Here is a 19,399-nt window from a genome sequence, read left to right as displayed (position 1 = left end):
TTGCTGCAATGTATTCTGTAGATAGTACACACTGCAGCCACGATACACCGGTGATGGACAGAGTGGGTGTGTAATGTGGTGTGTTGGCTGCCAATCAGGCAGACTGTTTTGTCCTGGATGATGTTGAACTTCCTGAGATTTGTTGCAGCTGCACCCATCCAGGCAAGTGGAGAGTATTCCATCATACTCCTGAATTGTGCCTTGTAGGTGGTGGAGAGGCTTTGGGGAGTCAATTGATGAGCCACATGCTGCAGAATATTCATCCCTCTGACCTGATCTAGTTGCCATGGGATTTATGTGGCTGGTCCAGTTGAGTATCTGGTCAATGCAACCCCCAGGATGTTGATGGTTGATGGTTGAAAGTGGAGGTGGCTCGACTCTCTCCTAGTGAAGATAGTCATTGCCTGGCTCTTGAGTGGCATGAATGCTACTTGTCACTTATCAGCCCAAGCCTGGTTGCTGTCCAGCTCTTGCGCATGCAGGCATGGACTGTTTCAATATCTGAGGAATTGTGAATGGAGAATATGAAGGTATTCTAGACACTCAATTTAATGACTAGAGTTGCATTAGTTAACAAACATGGATACTGCAAGTGTCTCGTTACTACCATGTGCTTACTGATACGTTGATTAGTTTTTAAAACAAAGGTCGTCAGATTCCTCCATTGTTTGCAACTAATTAGCAGATTTGTTTGCAGGAATTCTTTTTTTATTGAAAAACTTAAGCATTCAAATGTTAAAGTGCATATAGATGACACACCAATCAGGAGCAGATAGGTCTCAATGGGTCAATTTTCATCTTCGCCATGCAGGCGTTAATCTGGCAGAGTGGATTGTCTTCCTATTATAGAACCAGGACAATTTAAATTCCAATAAATTTAATGGACAGGATCTATAGCAGGTGGACAACCACTCTGCCAGAGTACAGCAGTGAAGTCGACAATTTACCCCAAAGTAAGATCTTCTTCTAAATTGTGATCACCTTTTTAAATGCTACTGAACTCTCACTGATCTTTTACCTCGGCATAATTTGTGGTGTTCTATATCAATACCTTGATCTGAAAATTTCATCTTGGCTTTTGAATTGTTATTTTTGCAGCTAAATGATGCTCAGCAAAATTATGAACTTTTCACCTTGCAATACAACAGAACTGACGATTTATATTTATTCCGACCTATTAATTATACTCATTGGAAACTCATTAAAGGTTGAAGTCAACTGCAAAGTCACAAATTGACAAGGTGAATGACATAAAATACTAATTAGAATGTAAAAAAATAGCAGAGAAGGTCAAACTTATACAAACATTCTCACTCTACCTTTCTCATTGACACACAAACCATATATGTTTCAACAAAGTGCACCCTGACCCCAGTAAACTGAAATGGCATTTTAGATGACATATCCTTATAATATACCTCACCATGTCAATAGCACTAGCAAAAACCTATCCAACCAGCGAATAAATCAATTAATGCTATAAAAAGGAAAATTCCCAAGCATCCTGCTATTCATTGAATTGATATATTTATAGAATAACTGCCGTCTGGGGATGATTACAAGGGTGTAATCCAATTGACGAATTCAGATGATGTCATGCAAAGCTTAAGCAATTTCTAAGTGTTATATGAGTGCCAAAATCACAAATAAACAGATCTTTCCAGGTCTGTGGAAGACACAGACACAATGGAACTTTGTGTTACAATCTATATCTGGTCCTAATAGGTCTGTTTCATTAGTTCTGACATCAGTAAAATGAAGCCCTGATAAATAGGTCTTTCTTAATCTTCACAAGGTTATTATAATGAGGGTTGACTGCAATTTCTCATTTGTTGGCTTACTTGTGAGCGACCGGAGGCTAAACTCTGTTTGATTGGCAAGCTTGACAAGGCCAGTTATCTTAAAATATTCAGATCCTGAAACAAAAGGATTTATTTAATACAATGAGCTCGTTTTGGGGAGGGAGGTTGGGAGGGGGGGGGGGGGTAGATTGTGGTATATACACTATTTTAAAGTGTATCTATTGACTTACTTCTACTCTCATATTCATTTCAAGCCAAAGGCACTATGAAGCAAAATCAGCTGGTTTTGATCTTTTCCAAAGGCTTGCAGACGAGTGACCTTCCATCTTGTGCCATTGCTACAATAACAGTTTCAGCCTTGGCTCAGTAGTAACACTCTGAGTCAGAAGGTCGTGGGTTCCACCCCCACCTCCAGAGACTTGAGAACATAATCCAGGCTGACACTTCAGTGTAGTACTGAGGGAATGCTGCACTGACAGGGGTGCCATCTTTCACATGGGATGTTAGACCCAAGTCCGCATCTGACCTCTCAAGTGACTGTAAAAGATCCCATGACCCTTTTTAAAGAAGAGCAGGGGAGTTTTCCTGGTGTAATGGCCAATATTCATCCTTCAACTAACATCATGAAAAATAGAAGATCTGTTTATTATCACATTGCTGTTTGTGGGACATTTGGGCGCACATTGGCTGCCATGTTTCCCTATATTACAACAGTGACTACATTTCAAAAGTGCTTCATTGGCTGTAAAGCACTGTGAGACATTCTGAGGTTGTTGAAGACTCTATATAAATGTACATTCTTTCTTTCTTTGTGCATAAATGGTACAAAAAAAGAAAATCCATTAAAATATAAATGAACATCTCAACATTGTGAGCTCCTGTTCTTAGATCTGTCATTGGTAAAGCAGGAGCCAGATGTATCTCCATTGGGAAGAGAAAAAAAAGCAGCAAATCTGTTACCGTGAGCTAACCAACTCAAGAATAGCATTGGCACAGATATGAGAGCAAGCAACCATCTACCCTCTCTGCCAGGAAGTGATGGACCCAGACAGAATTAACAAGAACGAGAGAGTCAGCATTAAACTGAATTAATATAGAAGGCAAACTAGAGAACAATATAAGGCAGAATTCTTACTCTTGACTGCTTTCCAGTAAACCCTGCTGGAAAGCTCATGTGTGGATATTGGGCAAGAGTTGGATCAGACTTGGCTGTGATGGCCCCATTGGCTATGGTGGATCCTTTATAATAAACAGAGATGCCATACTCAGATTAAAACTTTCATTCACTTCTCAAACAAAGGAAATAAATATCTTTCTTCATTCTACACCACAGTAATCAAAATTTTGTGTGTCCGCTGTGTGCCAAATCTTAAGACTTTGCAGGAGTCCAATTGACTGCAGACTGTTGCAGATGCCTGGAGCAGGGGCCAAACAATCAAACGCCTTATCAAAAAACAACTTCTTAAATTAGTTTTGTGTGAAATATATAAAAAATATACAATTTCCTGCATACTGCATGGTCTTATTCATTCGAATATCAACAGACTGCTCTGGAACCAAATTTTGGCCATCTTTAGCAAATAGTATATTTTCATTTGGGATTAAATATTTATTGGCAATACTACTTTGAAATTCAAAATTATAAACAATATAGGGACAGATAGTGCTGAAAAAAATAATGGCGATGCATGATGCATGCTGTTATTAATGCGCAAATTAGCCAGCAACTTGTAGCAAGGAAAAGATTGTGAATTGTGAATCGCCACAAGTTGCTGGTTGATTTACACTACTTCGCTGGTAGTTTCATTTTGCCCTAACCTCCCAGTGAGTTTCATGAAGTTGCTGCATTTGCACTTTCATTTCTCATTAAATTCGCAACAGAAAGTTAAGTCTAGTAATTAACATTGTAAGCATCCTTTTAGTGACGTGGTCATTGTTAATAACTGCCAGTCAACTTCTCTGGCCCCAAAATTAAACAATTCTGAATGCATTCTTATTCCTTCAGGGTGTGAATAGTTTTAGGAGATTTTTAAAATGCCAAATTTTAAATTATTTCATTTTTTTCTTTCTTACTTTTCCTTTCCGTCTCTTTTTTTCTCTCTCTTAATTCAATCTTTGTTTTTCTCTCTTTATTTTTCTGTATTTTTCAATTTGACATTTAATTCACCCACCCTAATTCAACTTCCTTCTTGGACGTTCCTCTGTTTAATTTCCTTTAATGTCATTGGTTAAAGAGATACACTGTTTGTCCCATTGTTCACCAAGGTCCCAGATGTCCTGTTGCCCTCGCCACATCGTTATCAGCTCACACATCCAGCAACTTTGTGGGAAAATTATTTTAATACCTAAACATGCAATGTTGGCATATGGAACTCTGTTAGTTCAGCTTCTGAAAGATGTTCATGTTTAGTTCATTCAATATGGGAAAAATGTGGTTGGTATCATTAGCCAGAGAGAGAGAGAGATACAAATTTCACTTAGCACATTTGGATATTTTCATAATAGAATATTTAGATGAGAAATGTTATGTTATGATAAGCATGTCGAGAGACTAGAAGGGCATGCTTACCACAGCAAGGCCATGGTATTTTTATGTGCATCTAACATTGTTGATATATTTTGAAGAAAATGCAGACTTGTGTCTCTGGGCTATGCAGTAGCCAGAGACTACCATATTAGGCAATGCCAGTTCCAGTTTGATAAGAAAGCAGTGTATAAATATAAGCTTTTTCCTTTGTTCAAGCAGCACAAAGAGGCCCGTGCCAAAGTGTGCATGCTATATCTGTGACTATACTTGGCTTATAAATTGTTTTTTATGCTGAAGTTGAAGAATAAAATGAATATATCCAGAAGACTGAATTTGTTACTACTCAAGTGAACAAAGAGAAGTGTGTTTTAAGACAACATGCATGAACATGTCTAACTAACTGGTGGTGGTGAGTCTTTGGAATTCTCTACTTCAGAGGGCTGTGGGTGCTCAGTCATTGAGTATATTCAAGACAGAGGTCGATAGATTTTTAGACTCTAGGAGAATCAAGGGATAGGGGGAAAGTGCAGGAAAGGGGAGTTGAGGTAGAAGATCAGCCATGATCTTACTGAATGGCGGAGCAGACTCGAGGGGCCGAATGGCCTACTCCTGTTCTTATTTTTTATGTTCTTATGTTCTAATGGGGTACGCCGCAAAATGCCCCACTCCAGCAAAATCTGGCCCATGCTGTTTTATTCTCACTTGACTGCTGACTTGATTAGTGTTTAGGGAAGGATTAATAAACAATATGGGGGTCAAATTGTTCTTGGACGGTAATGCAAAATGGGCGATTGCGAATTGGTGGCCTATTTCACATTCTGTTCATAGAATCTTAGAAATCTACAGCACAGAAGGAGGCCACCCTGCCCATCTTATCCACGCTGATTGAAGAAGAGCTATCGAGTCGAATCCTACTTTCCAGCTATTGGTCCCTGGCCTTACAGTTTATTGCACTTCAAGGGAATATTCAAGTACGATTGAAATGCTATGAGGGATTCTGCCTCTACCACCCTTTCAGGCAATAAGTTCCAGGCTCCCACCACCCTCTGGGTAAAAAAAGTTCTCTTCAACTCCCCTCTAATCCTTCTCCCACTTGCTTAAAATCTATGCCCTCTGATTACTGACCCTTCTGCTAAAAGAAATAAGCCCTTCCTATCCACTCTATCTAGGCCCCTTATAATTTTATACATCTCAATTCAGTCTTCCCTCAGACTCCTCTGTTCCAAAGAAAACAATCCCAGCCTATCCAATCTTTCCTCATAGCTAAAATTCTCTAGTCCTGGCAACATCCTCATAAACCTCCTTTGTACCCTCTCCAGTGCAATCCCATATTTCCTGTAATTTGGTGACAAGAACTGTGTGCATTATTCTACCTGTGGCCCAACTAGTGTTTTATTACAGTCAAGCTTAACTTCTCTGCTATTATATGCTATGCCTCTGCAAATGAAGGAACGTATCCTGAATACTTCTTAACCACCTTATCTACCTGTCCTGCTACTTTCAGGGTTCTGTGGACCTGCATTCCTAGGTCCCTCTGTTCCTCTACATTTCTCAGTGTCCTACCATTTATTGTGCATTCTCTTGCCTTATTAGCCCTCGCCAAATGCATTACCATTTCAATTGAAAAATTATAAAGCGGGCTGTCGACTCACTAATGCCTGATTTGTGCAACCGCACAAGACCATTTTCGCCCCTTATGTGATATGATTACCAATATAATAAGCAACTCCTGTCACAGATGCATATATGTGCACCAAACTGCATCATCAGATGATCATTTTGATATTTTATATCTGCCCTTAAAGACCAACACCCCAGAAGATGTCAGGAGTGAACAATGGGTGAATCACAAAACATGATTGAAAAGGATCAAGTGGCTGTACCAGGAGAGGAAGAAGAACGTGCAGACCCATATCTCAACAATATGGGTAAGGGTTGATATCCTACTGATAGGTGTTGATGCAGGAGCAAGGGCTTTTGCTTTACCTTTTAAGATCACCACGAGCAACCTGCAGCAGCTGGCAAATAAAATAACAGGAATCAGATGGAGGGGATAGCCACTGCTACACTGTCTATATAGATACCATTGAGTGTACTTTGGCAAGATAGGAAAAGAGCATGCCTTGCATATATTATTCAGTGCAGTTTACTGGGGTTGAAAGATTAAATTGAAATGGTACTAATGCTTTAATCAAATCGGGCTTGTAGTCAAGTGTTGATGAAAAATGTGGGATTGGCAGCAGACACCCAAAGCTGAAGTGAGTAGAAAGGATTATTTTTTTCATCATGAGATACTTGTTAAACAAGGACCTGGTCAGTAGGCTCAGTAATAGGATATTTTCAACTATTTAGCATTTTCTGACAAGATTACAGATGGAACAGTCAAAATATTTATCTTTATTGAAGAAGTCAGTATTTATATTGTGTCTATATTTAAATTGCGTCCACATGTCATATGCGAAAGATTGTTTGGAAAAGTTTGACATTTTGAACAACCTTTTCAAAGATATCAAACCTTCTGGATGTTTTTTTAATAAAACCACTAACTGAGACCTGTAGTCTGTTCAGTGTACCCAATGAGCAGATGAGGGGAACAGGAGCCAACAAATATTAAGCAGGCATAGAACTGTAGATATTAAAAGAGAGAGTGAGATCAGCCACATTTGGTAGATTTGTAAGGAAGGCTGCTGCTGGAAATAAAAATAGCCATATTAAACACATGAACAAGACCAATCAAACCTCTGACAAAAAATGTTCCATTCTTGCTCAGTCTAAATATCTGATACTAATCTGATACAATATTACACATGTGGTAGTCCATTGCCAGGTTCAATGAATAAGTGTGAAGACAGAAAGAACTCACAAGCAACCAGAGTGACGGAATGTGCTGTTAACTTTTCAAATTAGTGATTTGACGCTAGGAAAGTTCCTTGGTTTGATTTGAGCTAGCCATTGAGAATGAAAGCAGGGCCCAGCAGAGATTTATGATTGCAGGTTTGATGGAAGAGAGACAGATGGAAGGTTGGATGAGAAAGGGACAGATACACAGATCAGGCTGCTGTGGGACAGATAGGAAGGATGGATAACTAATGGACAGAGAGACAGTGAGGGTGGAGTGGGACAGATGGGAAGGATGGCTGGAAAGGGGCAGAGAGACAGTGAGGCTGGAGTGAGACAGATCGGAAGGTTGGATAGGGGAGGGACAGAGCGACAAATCAGGCTGGATTGGACAGACAGATCAGACCAATAGATTGGATGCATAATTCTTATTTCATTGTTGCATTTGTGTATTTAAAGGAAAATATTCAGGAAAACTGAGCATGTGAGGATAGTTACAATCCTAGCCCCTTTGGGACTATCCCGGATCAGGCTTACTCCTCAACTGTTCATTCTCAACGTAAGGTTGAGGTAGCCGAATCCTAAAGACGCTAACTGGGTCTAAAGGTCTGGTCTATCTGTCCCTAAAGGAAAGTCACCATCCTCCAGAAAGCACTTTTTAGCAAGTTTTAGCCAGATTGTAATTGCCCCGGATATTGTAAGGGTCCAGGGAGATGTTTCTCCGCAGTAATGAACCTCTTCACCAAACGAGTGTATGGAGACGTGGTTCGCCAATTATTGATACAGAAGACTATGAGAAACAATTCCAAAATATATAGAGGTTTATTTAAAGAACCCATCTGCAATTTACAATTGGTGAGTCAGTCAATCGCAACGTTAACAGTTATAAAAAAGGTGAAAAATACAATCTCATTTCTGGTAGAGAATCTTACTTTTAAATCTAAACTTCGCTACAATATTACAGTTCTTAAAATTATTTAAGCAGGATATCCATCAATTATCTAGCAGTTACCTTCAACCCCCAAGAAGTGGACAACCACAGAGCAGACATGATGCCTTCTGCCTGGCTCTGATAGCCGAGAGATACTTATGTCCATTAAAGCAACTCTAAATTTCTCATGCAAGCTTTCAACATTTATACCCTTTTCGGTTGTTTTTCCGCAAGCGTCTTTTGTTGATCAAATTAATTATGACTAGTTATTTTTTAGCTGACACTTGCATTACTAACTGCTGTATCAATACATGGCTATTGTGAGTTTACCATCTATGTACAAAGAGCAGATGTCATTTGTTTGTACGATGGGCATTTGAGTGTTTGTTACATGATGTGTCATTTTTCAGAAGTGATACATACTCCCAAGAATTTGGTATTGTTTATGCGATAGGTACTTGACATTTAGCTAATTCAACTGGTGCAACGGCCACCACATGTTAAAAAAATTCACGCACAGGCATGTTCCATCCCTCAAGATTTAGTTCGGGACCTGGGGCTAGATCCTCCAATTTTTTTTGCATGCTTAATGGCCACTTAACGCCCATTTTACCGCTGAAATGACGTATATCGCCCAGATATCACCCATTGTGGCACAAAATGGAAGCTGACGGGCATTTTTAGGAAACTTATCGGCGAGCGTTACTTTCCCTGTGTGCTTAATGCCGAGATTCAATAATACCGCCCGCCCACTTTTTTTTGTCAAAAAGAGCATATTTACCAAAACTAGCAGCCAGGAGATCGCCCAACATCAATTTCACCACCTCGCACACATATCGCCCACAATATCGCTCGCCCAAAAAAACGCCCAGAAAAAGTGGAACAAACCGGAACTAATCACAGCATTATGGACGCCATGTTCTAGATCACATGTGATATCCTTTAAAAGGCTGTTGTGCTTCAACCTCGGCAGAGTTTAGATGTAATCTGCAGATCGTTGGAGCAGAACTAAATCTTGAGCAGGTCCCGAACTTAATCTTGAGGGGTAGAAGATGCCTGTGCGTGAATTTTTTTAACATGTGGTGGCCGTTGCACACCAGCCACCACATGGGCCAGTTGAATTAGCTAAATGTCAAGTACCTATCGCATAAACAATACCAAATTCTTGGGAGTATGTATCACTTCTGAAAAATGACACATCATGTAACAAACACTCAAATGCCCATCGTACAAACAAATTATATGCAGTAGACTCGAGATCGCCGAAGGTATGCTCCACTGCATTATGTGCCCAATGTACAAAGTGACAGACAGATGAGGAGGAACTGACGTTACACCCCCTGTAAGTACAAGGAGAAGCATTCTTACCTCAACTTGCCCGACACCATCTGCCTTTGGAGACTGCCCTTCCACAAAGAGGTCATCACTGAGGTATGCCAGCTGATGAGGGCAAATCTGCATGCTGCCAGCACCATCAGTACTGCACTGTCCATCGAGATCAAACACCACGGCACTGTCATTCTACATCTTTTCAGACCACAGCTGGAGACATTTGCGGACTTTCTCAGCATGCCACACATCGCTGCATTAGACAGGTCATTGAAGCCCTCTACGCATGCAGAAGGGACTCAATCAGTTTCCCTATGACCAGGGAGGCACAGAGTGAGAGGGCTCTAGTAGTTTCCAGAATTGCAAACTTCCCCAAGGTGCAGGGAGCAATAGACTGTACGCACATCGTGATGTGGACAGCTTTCCAGGATGCAGAGGTTTTCAGGAACCGCAAGGGATTCCACTCCCTGAATGTCCAACTGATTGTCGACCACCAGCAATTTATTATGGCAGTGAATGCTAAATGTCCAGACAGCATCCATGATGCTCACATCCTGCATCAGAGCACTGTATCTGACTTGTTTAACAATCAGCCACAAGGTCAATGCTGGATGCTTGGTGACAAAGGATATTGCCTCGCCACCTGGCTAATGACCCCCCTGCGTGACACCCACACCGAAGCTGAGAGGCGATACAATGAGAGCCATAGAGCAACTCACAATATTGTGGAGAAAACCATTGGAGTGCTGAAGCAGCACTTTAGATGCCTGGACCACTCAGGAGGCGAGCTCTAATACCACACTAAGCAGGTAGCTCAATTCATGGTTGTGTGCTCCATGTTTCACATCTTTGCTATCAGGAGGGGACAGGAATTGCATGATGAGTCTGACAGTCCACCAAACCAGAGAGAGGAAGAGGAGGACGAGGAGACGGACGCTGACATTGGCCCAGACAATCAGGCTGATGCTGAAGCCATGCCCCCGGCCCCCTGTAGATTAAATGAAAAGGCCCGTGGTGGCATGATAGCTGCAAGAGCCTTACATCAGGAGCTCATCAATGAGCTCTTTGCCTGAAAGAACATTGGTGTTATTTACAAGGCTGACACACTGCTGGGTGTGCAGTTCATATATCAATGGTGGGCATCACCTTGGTGACAGTTAAATTTTAAGTTGATTGAAGTTAAGTGCAATTATACCCTTTGATGTTAAGGAATCACCAGCGTGTAACAGTGCAGCTATGTGAGCCAATGCGCAACAAGGTTTTGTTAAATAAAAAACATTTAAACTGAACATTAGTCTGAAATCATCAGTATTTCTGTACAACCAAACCTTTCCCCTCCCCTCCCACCCTGCTTCTTCTCCCCACCTCTACCCCTTCTCCTTCCCCTCCTGACTCCAAGCCGCCTGGCCGAGGAGCTCCTCAGGTGATGCTTCATTGGGGGGAAGGGTGTGATGGCCGAAACGCTGCTTGGATGGATATGGGAGAGGATGGTCCCGAGGTGGGAATGTGCTCTGAGCCAGAAGCAAGATGTTGCTCCTGGCTCTCGTGTGGTTGGCAATGGGGGTGCGGCACCTTGGGGTGCAGTGCCGTGCTCCAGGACCACTGGGAGCCCTCTGCCACCAGTGTTCCTGGCTATCAGCTCCAGGGCCTCCTCCATCCCTTCCATGTTATATCTTATTTGTTGGACGAAAACTTGGTGCCAACTATGTTCTTAGTGCTTAGTAGGCTTTTTCCTGCTGGTGAATCTCCCTTGTGCCTCCCACACCAGCCAGACAAGCACACACCACAGCCACATATGCTTTCAGTACCTCTGAGCTCCCTCTCACTCTGTCTTCTCTTCTGTGCATGTCATGATGAGGAGACCTCCTGAATTGCGGGAATCGAGCGTTGCTATGCCGTTGCTAAAGACGGCGACACTTTATGGCAGAAGGTCAAAAAACTTTAACGCTAACGCCCATTTCATATGATTCATGGTAACGCCCATTTTCAAAAATGGAGACTACGTGCTTTGAGAATGGGTGAGAAGCTGGCGATCTGAAAACCCTTTTTTACCACCCATGCCGGAAATATCACCCATAAGCACGAAAGTGGAGGTTCTAGCCCCAGGAATTTTAGGTCCTTCATTGAACCACCTGTAAACTTTTTGACGTGGAAGCAAGTCATCCTTGATTCAATGGATTGCCTATGATGATGATGATGATGATGATGAATTCAACTGGACCAACTGCTATGTCCACCTATATCCATTGTTTACCAACTATGGTCAAGAGGGCAAATGCCATTTGTTTATGGTGGACAATCCAGATTAGGTTAGCAATTGACTGCTTATTTCAACAATTGTTCTGTTTTGAGACGTTAATAAAGTTACTTATCCAGGGTCAGCCCTTGAAGGCTCGAATTCTTTCATAGCTAGGATTTCCAAATTCAACTTGTCTTATTTTTAAAGAAGTTATAAGGTAGAATTCCTTCACAAGCACAAATACAAAGGGGAAAGCATCATCTACAGGAACATTTTTATCAGGAGATCGGAGCTGTAGTGTTTGTGTTCCATTTCATGGCAGTAAATGTATTCCACAGCAATGCAAACCTACAGATCTCAGCTTGTAACTTCCACAAAGGGTTTTCATGATCTCCTGCCATAACATGAGCAGAAGGTTATTTACATGGTTTCTCCAGGATTTAAGTCACATTTACAATGGGAGATCATGGAACCCATGCAGAAATTCTACCCCTATATGGTAGCCCTCTGACTGTGGCTATTTTTGTTGTTTCTCCAGGGTTCCCGCCGATCTTCTGCTTAAGTCAAGTGTGGGAGATTGGGAAAACCACCCCCTGTTGGAAGAGAGGCTGATATCTTTAAGTTTGCATTGTAGTAGAATATAGTTACTATCATGAAATGGAAGACCTTGCGCACTGGGTGCCCATAATGGAAATTTTGGTCGTACGCTCTACATGATTCTTTCAGCCATTAATGGCCAGAAATACGTGAACAGCACATGGCCAAATATCCAATATGTGCTTCTGATAGGTGTAGCTCCCCTCTGGGAACATGTCAGTGGAAAATTGTCTGTATAATTCTTTCCCTCAACAAATGTTTCAGTGGAATGATGACTGTTTACAAAGAGTCACAGAGTGGTGCCTCTTGATAGTGGACAAAATAAGCAAATCAATGCACTTTAAGGCTTATATTAATGAGTTAAAATAAATTGCAGCATAACATTGCTATTATAATTGCATTACTGATCAACGGAAACAGCAACATCACCCTTGTAAGAAATAAAAGTCACTGGAAAAATCTGCACTTAACACATTACCCTGAATACATTTGAGCTAAGTGTACATGCTAATGTATTTTTTTTAATACTGTAATTAAATATGTACAGCATTAAATAATTCATATTCTCATTTCAGGACCATGCTAATGCAAACCAGTTTGGAAACTATATTGGTTCTTAATCTTTTGTATCCAAGCCTATGACCATATTTGAAGCTCCGCTGTGTATACATAAAGGAATACATTTTTTTTAAACTGTGAATTTTTTCTTTAGACCTACTGCTCTCGAGGCTTATAGATGGCAATTGATCTCTGTTTACATGAACCGATAGCAATCCTAGATTATGGGGTTAAAGATTTTTTTTGGCTTTTTAAGTATATATTCAATTCACTTTTGAAAGTTACTATTGAATCTGTTTCAACCATTCTTTCAGGCAGCACATTCACGATAACAACTCGTTGCACACAAAAAATCCCAAGCAGCAGGATAAGGATTATAATGACATGTTTGAAATAACAATTAAGGAAATTCATTATAGATATGTAGATTCATGTTAAAATCAGCACAGAAGTCACTGAGGATAATACATTGGTTTAACATTCAGGATGTGTCTACACTACTTCACCTCAGAGCTCATACCATTGATGAGCCGATTTTCATGCTGTTTCGAGTGTGGAGCTTGCATTGTGAGGGTTGTGATGTATGTTGCACTCAGTTCACTGACTCCACACGGCCTTGTGTTGTAGTAACTGCTGTGACCTTAGTCCTTTATTAGGTAACTCCAGAGTGCCTTCTCAGGTGTGGTGGACAGCCTTTTATACTCTGTCTTGCAGGTACTTTCAGGTCTCCCACCACAGCGCCCTCTGTGACGCACCATTGTACTATTACATTTAATGTACCTTGACAATACATAATATCTCATTCCCCGCCCCCCCTCCCCCCAGTTCCCAAAAGCCAATGCCGGTAACCTCGGCCTTGTCCATCCTGGTTGGTTTGTGAGTGTGAATCCATGACCATCCACTTCCCTCTTCCTCCCCCATGTAGAGATTATGCTTGCGTCCCGGTGCAAGCATGTGATATTTGCAGTCCTTACATGGGTGATGAAGTACATGAGTATAACCTCCAACAGAAAGCAGGTATACATAGACAGTATATTTGTATGGTACATATGATATGTGGTACAGATGTTATGTCAAAAGGTTGCAGGTGCACTGAACAGTTATTTAATCCCAGCTCCACTGGGTGAGGTACGGTGGCAGTGTACTGCCCCTTTTTTGCCCAAGGTGATGGGATGTGCTGAGACAGGGTATCGCAACTAGTGCGTTGCCTCTGTTCTCAGTAGTCGCCTCAGTGGCTCATCTGCAGCCGCTGAACCATTGCATGAATCACATAATATCGGAAATCGCATTGGCCCCTTAGGCATGTTAGTCACGGACCCATTAACACTTTTAATTGTACCTCGTGGTATTGACTCGTTTCGTAAATCATCACATTTTAAACAGAGTAACCATTCAGCATCAAAATATCAACTCTTATCCTAAATCACTACATCATACAAATCATATTATACATTTAGACTCGCTTTTGCCTTACAAAAGTCTTTTTGTGGGGACCGCCAACGGTGTAAGGCCCTTTTAAGGCTCCCGGATGCATTTGCCTTTTAAGATGCCATCTTGAGATTCCCATGAGGCTTCCCTTAGGCGTCACCATTTTACTTGTACTGCTTGTCTTTGTTCTTTGCAGCCCGAGGCTCGCCACCATCTTGAGCTCGCTGGCAGTGAGATCACTTTATTTTGATATTTCTCCACTAAATTAAAAATTATTAGATTTTAAAATTAATTCAAAGTTAGTTTTTTTTTTCAGAAGTTTGTTCATGATATTTCAGCATCTACCTTAACCCAGGTTACTGATTTCCAAGATGTTATGTATTGTCCAGGTACATTAAATGTAATAGTACAATGGTGCGCCACAGAGGGCGCTGTGGTGGGAGACCTGAAAGTACCTGCAAGACAAAGTATAAAAGGCTGCCCACCACACCTAAGTAGGCACTCTGGAGTTACCTAATAAAAGACTAAGGTCACAGCAGTTACTACAGCACGAGACCGTGTGGAGTCAGTGAATTGAGTACTAATACATTCCATTGGCGACAAGGACACGGACGAACTTCACGCAACCATGGCTACTCTGGGCTCGTTAAAGGATTTTACAGTGGGCAATGATTGGGAGGCCTTCACGGAAAGGCTCGAGTACTACTTCACAGCAAACGACCTGACGGGGAACACGGACACACTGAGAGAGAAGCGTAAAGCAATATTGCTTTCCAGTTGTGGCGATGAGGTTTACTGTCTCGTCAGGGATTTGCTGGCACCCGAGAGCGCCAGGGGCAAGTCATATGAGGAGCTGATTGAACTCATTCGTGACCAACTGAAACCGAAGGAGAGCATCCTCACGGCCCGGCACAAATTCTATCGCCACTGCAGACCTGAGGGCCAGGATGTCACCAAATATGCTGCGGACCTCAGGAGACTCGCGGCGCCGTGTGATTTTGGCACACACCTTGACGAGGCGTTGCGGGACGTTTTTGTTATGGGGATTGGTCATGAGGGTCTCCTTCACAGGCTGCTATCCACGGAACCTACAGTCACCCTGAAGCAAGCCATCACCATCATCAGGGCATTTATGACCTCGACTTGCAGCACCAAGCAAATGATACACACAGTCTCGAACCCGGCAAACACTGTCCACAGGATAGCGCCCACCATGGGCAAAACTGCAGAACGTGGCTTTGCCCAGGGCAGAGAGCACGGACCTCGGGATCTGGGAACTCAGAGTCCACCGAGGGAGGCTAATCGAGTAGCATCATGCGGGTGCTGCAGAGGAAACCATGGGGCTCACCGGTGCAGGTTTGCGGAGTATACGTGCAATACCGGCCACACGAAAGGCCACCTTCAGCGTATGTGCAAAAGAAACCTGACTCACCGTCTGGCTGAGGAGATGGTAGAGGATCCACCATCCAGCGAGGAGCAGGCAGAAGAAGATGAGGTGCTGGGACTGTATACGTGTACCGACGATTCGGCCCCAGTATGGAAGTCAAGATCAACGGAGTCCCTGTGAGTATGGAAGTAGACACTGGATCAGGTCCGTCGTTGATGAGTCAGAGAACTTTTGATAAACTGTGGGTCAACCCAGCTGCACGACCCAAGCTGGTCCCGGTCACGGCAAAGCTGCGTACCTACACCAGGGAACTGATACCTGTCCTTGGCAGAACGGATGTGCAGGTATCTCACGGGGCCGAGACGCACGGGTTACCTTTGTGGGTCATTGCAGGTGATGGGCCGATGCTACTAGGCAGGAGATGGATGGGGAAGATACGCGGGAGCTGGGAAGACTTCATCCCTCCACAGACCGCTGTCCCCCGGGTCCGCAAAGCGCAGCGCCGACCGAGCTGGAGGAGAAAGAAGTCGTTCATTGGCAGTCCAAATCCCCACACAGATGAGCAGACCCTGGAAGAGCAGGCGTTGATCGGGAAATCCACCGTGGGCGACAAATCGTGGGGCCTACGCGGAGAGAAAGTCGGGCGGCGGTCGCGGCTACGGTGGAGGCCGGGACGGCGGCGGCGGTGGTGGGGGCTACGGCAACGGCAGGAGAGGAGGCTACGGCGGCAGAGGAGGCTACAGTGGCAGAGGAGACGGCCGACATAACTTGGGAGAACGCAACAGCTACTCGGGTGGGTACAAGAGCCAGAGCGCCGGGGACGGCAGCAGTTACAGCAAGTACGGAGGCCACAGGGACTATGACTGATCGAATCGTTCTTGGCCGTTTTTCCTCCCTCCTGCAGTTATCAGTATGTTCTGCACAGAGCTGCACCTACAGCCATATCAGTATTTTCTGCAAGATCTTGAAAATATATCCACCGCCAGCCATTATTGAATGCTGTGCGCTTCTCCGAATCAGTGGCACAAACGCCCTTATTCAGAACCGCCATTTCAATAAGAAACATCAATAGCTGTAGTTGAAGCATGGGGGAGGGTGCAGGGAGAACGGAAGGTTTCTTATCATCCTGCTCATCGGCAGGCACTAATCCTGACTCGACATAAGAGGGGTGTTGGATTATAGCAGTATGGCAGATTCAGTCAGGCATCTTACTGACAGGTCCAACAGGATAATAGTGTAAACTCAAGGGCCAAACTGATCTCGGTGGGCATCACAAGGGCCAGTTGTTATTTTTGCAATGAGAGTTGAACAATAAAATATTAGTTTGCAGGAAAACATTCTGAGCCCAATATCATTCCAACCAAAGTAGATTTCAACAAGTTACCACTACAATAGAAGGACTTGTTCATTATGTCTTTGTTCAGGAGTGAAACGTTCCAAGTTTTCCCGCGTGCATGTGAGATAATAATGTGACATCCTCAATACTCCAGGTTCATCAAGCAAATCATTAAGTACTGTACTGTGTGGAAGTGGTTGACATCTTGACAAAGGGGAATTTGTCACTGCTTTCTTGGGAATTAATTATGTTTTCAAATTTTAATGAATTACTTACAACATCAGTGCTATCTTCCCTGAAGCTCTGGCATTGATTAATACCTTATTTTGAAATGTCTGTGACACAATGGGTGGGTGAGCTTTTAAATAGCTCCCTCTTTATATCAGATACGTATTCTGCAAACATTTCCTTTTACAGTTGACACAAATTTAACAAGGTTTTTGAAGATAACAGACATCCAGGAGTTAAGAAAATAAATAGCACCTGCTCGAAATCGGAGATAAAAACAGAAAATGCTGACAATACACCGCAGATCTGTCAGGAGCTGAAAGGGAAAGATAAGTTAACATTTCGGGTGCAATATTTCATTATGAAGTCTACCATGATGGGTCCCAACCCAAACGTGAAGCTCTCCTTCTCCTTTGGGTGACCCACTGTGTATTTAAGGCATTTCCTTTTTTTAATTGTCGAAGATATTTGAGGCCACTGATGTGCATTTTTCATTGAAAAGAAATGGATGGACTCCCAGTTAAACACCAGTAAAAATTCTAGAAGCTCTCCTAACACTGCACAATAAAAATAAAATGTAATTTCACTTCTTCGATCCTTAGGAACTAATGGGCCTGATCATAAATGGATGGAATTGCAGAACATGAGCCTCAAAACATTGGCAAGAATTCTATGTAACAAAAATTAGCCCTGGTGCACAGCTTTATGTGTCGGGAGTGCAGATTGCAAATTTAGGCACAGAGGTTGGCACATCTCTGCTGGATTTTTCAAAAATAATAATGGACGAGCTACACAGTGGGATCTGATGACTACCTACCCAAACTCATGATGTACAGTCCTGTATTGTAAAACACCATTTATGAAAGCTACCCTCGTGTTACAGTACTGTATAGGCATACAGGTTGTAGTAGTGAGAATGTGGAACTTCCTACCACACGGAGTAGATGAGGCGAATAGCATAGATGCCTTTAAAGAGAGGCTAGATGAGGGAGAAAGGATATGCAGATAGAGTTAGATGACATAGACTGGAAGGAGGCGTGTATGGAGAATAAACACCAGCATAGACCAGTTGGTCCGAATGGCTTGTTTCAATGCTGCAAATTCAATGTCATTCTGTGTATTGTATCAGAACACTGACCTTTCATCAATGAGACACGAGTTTGAATGCAGCCCCGGCAGATGGTTTGAACGTCTCCTCTTTGATAACAGTTAAAAGCTCTAAACACAGTGGCATCGATCAGCCTCATTCCAGTTCCTGGTGCGCATTGCGATAACACAAATTTGCCACTTAGAATTCACAGGCAACAAGGTAAAAAGGAGATAGTGCAAAACAGTGTCATTAGCTGAAAATAAACCTCCTTCAGCAATCACTCATGGCGCCTTTTCCATTTGCGTATCCTAGTTACCACCTGCACCATTCTGTGCAGCTGGGTTAATGGCACTATCGAGAAACTTGGTGGAATGAACAAATGCAACGTGAATGATGCCGAATGGCTCTTCAGTAGCACAGGAGACCACTTATTAAAAAAAAAAATGAAGGCCCAAAAGGAATTAATAAAGTTTAGTTGCAATTCTAGTTACAATGAGATGGAAGTGTTCAACAGAATGCATAAGCTTTCTGGTTTGCTGCAGCTTTGACCAACTTGTTGACGTTTCTAATAAAACGCGAAAAGGCAGAGATAAGGTAGCTCTGCAACATGTACTTGAGGGCAAGTCAGGCTAGAAATTCTTATAGAAAGAAATGGGCAGTGTTTCGACTAAAAAAGGTTTAGCCGCACCACCAGAAAATCATCGAGGATGCACGCAAAATTCGTGCTCACTCCTCATTAAAATGATTGCTGTCATGATTCGAGTCTAAAAACACAGGGGACGAATTTGCCCCTTTTTATAGCATCATTAGTGCCTCTGGGCAAGGCTGTTTTTGCCTGGGGGTGGGAGGGGCGCTGCTGCCTCCCAGGAAATTGCCCCCGAGGTTTAGGAGGTGCTGTCCCAGCAATGCCGTCCCCCGCAGTAAGTGCCCCGCGCTAGCGCACAACCAGCGGTGACATCATCAGCGTGCGCGGCGACCCCTCGCCGTCCTGCGCCGACCCCTTAACGCCCCACGGGAAACTGCCCCACGGGCCGCAAAGCTGGTAGACATCTGCTTTCGGGGTGCTGCTTAAATGGGAGGCCTGCAGCGCCCCTCCGCCCCCCCCCGGC

At 43.0% G+C, this 19,399-nt stretch overlaps 1 long non-coding RNA gene across 1 annotated transcript in view; it reads left to right on the top strand.

Annotated features, from left to right (window-relative positions):
• Positions 1 to 4,646: 4,646 nt before the first annotated feature.
• The window catches only part of LOC139262371 (uncharacterized), a 47,602-nt gene continuing 32,849 nt past the window's right edge, over positions 4,647 to 19,399 (top strand). The window contains exons 1-2 of the long non-coding RNA XR_011592958.1: positions 4,647 to 4,738; positions 6,135 to 6,257. This is a non-coding gene — a long non-coding RNA (uncharacterized lncRNA). The remainder of the gene's footprint in view (positions 4,739 to 6,134; positions 6,258 to 19,399) is intronic.

This window comes from Pristiophorus japonicus, chromosome 4 (genome assembly GCF_044704955.1).
Source record: "Pristiophorus japonicus isolate sPriJap1 chromosome 4, sPriJap1.hap1, whole genome shotgun sequence".
NCBI classification, from domain to species: domain Eukaryota; kingdom Metazoa; phylum Chordata; class Chondrichthyes; family Pristiophoridae; genus Pristiophorus; species Pristiophorus japonicus.
The sequence above is the reverse complement of the archived record's forward strand: the minus strand, read 5'-3'. Positions and strand labels throughout refer to the sequence as shown.